Below are 1826 nucleotides of genomic sequence, written 5' to 3'. Positions count from 1 at the left end.
CTCCAGCTGGAGGTTGTCTCGCGGCATGGCGGCTTCGAAGGGCCACGTGAGGCATCACATCCTCCCCCACCACTTGTTCTCACTTCCTTCTTCAGCAGGTCACAACCATCCGCTAGATGGAAATGATTCCACTAGAATCCGATACACTGGATTTTCAAGACAACTGCGTGCACATTTTCAGTATATTCATTGCCTTGCAAATTTGTTGTGGCGGTTGGACCCAAAATTGACCGACTGACCGGCTCCTGGGTAGCCAGCTCCTCCTCCCTTTTCAGTCTCGTCGTCCTTTCTTCTGTGCAGCAGTGCATACGGGGGTTCTCGGAGGACCACCGTAGCACTTTTTTGGATTGGAAGGAATGTTTTTGTGAGAAAAATAGGATCTATTCGTCAGGGCATCCTGGAAAGTGAATCACGTAGCAAAGGATGGAATACTCAGCACATCCTGGAGGAACAAATCTCCATTAAGAACCTTTGACGCTCACCGTGGCTAGTACATCCCCTTTAAACTGTCCACTTCCAATCTTTAACACAGGATAGGGTTCCTTTGTGTTTCGCTCGCTGAAGGGAAGCAAAGACCAGTCAGATTTCTTTCAACACTCTTCAGCCAATCTCGGGCGCGATGTCCCGGACCTTAGAAGGTGGGAAAAAGCGAGGCGGTGGCAGCGGCGGCGCTGGAAGAGGAAGTGGGGGACGTTCTCAGCAGCATAGTGGTGAAAAATTAGACCTTAAGCAGGTGCGGGAACTTAGAAGAATGGTCTTGGACGAAGTTAAGAGAAGAAAATCACTTTGGGTGGAGTTGGCAGAAGAATAGAAGTTGAGATGCCTCACCGGGATAATCACGCCTTACTCCTCGCACAGTTGATGGAGTTTGCACCACCTGGGACTACCCCCGATCAAATTCTTGAGATGAGCAAGAAGTTTAGAGAACGGGAGAAGCTGAAGGAGGAGATCTGCAAGTTGTGGGACGGTGAGTGCGCGGTGGCTCTCGAGAACAGATACGAGCCTCACATGATGTAATGAATGTCGGAGGGCGGACGAGGATGGGGGTACAGACATGAGGATACGCGTAATGTAATGTCACTCGACCTCTCCCCATCCCGGGGAGCATGGAAGTCACTTAACTCTAATTTTTTACTGACTCGGCCCTTGCCGCCTCGCATGTGTGACTCTCCGATGAAGGAGTGCAATTAATTTATGCGTGCCTTAACCCCCCGCAATTGTCGACTCACCAATCACAGCTCCAGCGAGCAATCCAGAAGACGAATGGCACGATGTCGGTAGGAAGAAGAAGGAACCGATGGTCGCGCCCAGCTCGCGCGGCGGAAGGGGGGGACGTGCCAGTCCCTCGGACGCAAGACGGGGCGCTCCGGGCCAAGTGCTGGATGCCCGAGGAGCGGGATCCTCGGGTCTAGGTGCCAGAAATGGGCCCACCGTGAACGGCCGGGGAAGGAGTGCGCCTCCCGGTCATCGGGGAGGGCGGAGTGGCGGCAGGGGAGGGGGCGGCTCGGGCGTTGTGATGGTGGGGGGTCCAGGGCCTGCCTACAGCAACAGCGAGAGTCGATCGACGTCCGTGGGGCCAAAGGCCTCTTCCGGCAACGGAACCGCTGGGCCGCCTCGGACGGGGGGGCGGAAGCCCGGTCCCTCCGAAATGGCTGAGGCCCCCGGCGATGCCGCCGACCCCGCCAGGGCCACGGGGAGACCGGGGGCCTTGCCAGGCGGAGAGGCCCCTTGGGACCAGCCCGTGTCCTCAGTCTTGTCGGGCAAGCCTAGCGCTGCAGTTGGCCCCTCTTCGTCCTCCGCCGCCCCCTCGCCCGCGTCGGCTTCGA

Source organism: Nannochloropsis gaditana, assembly GCF_000240725.1.
Source record: "Nannochloropsis gaditana CCMP526 unplaced genomic scaffold scaffold1115, whole genome shotgun sequence".
Classification (NCBI taxonomy): domain Eukaryota; class Eustigmatophyceae; order Eustigmatales; family Monodopsidaceae; genus Microchloropsis; species Microchloropsis gaditana.
Note: the sequence above shows the minus strand (reverse complement) of the source record.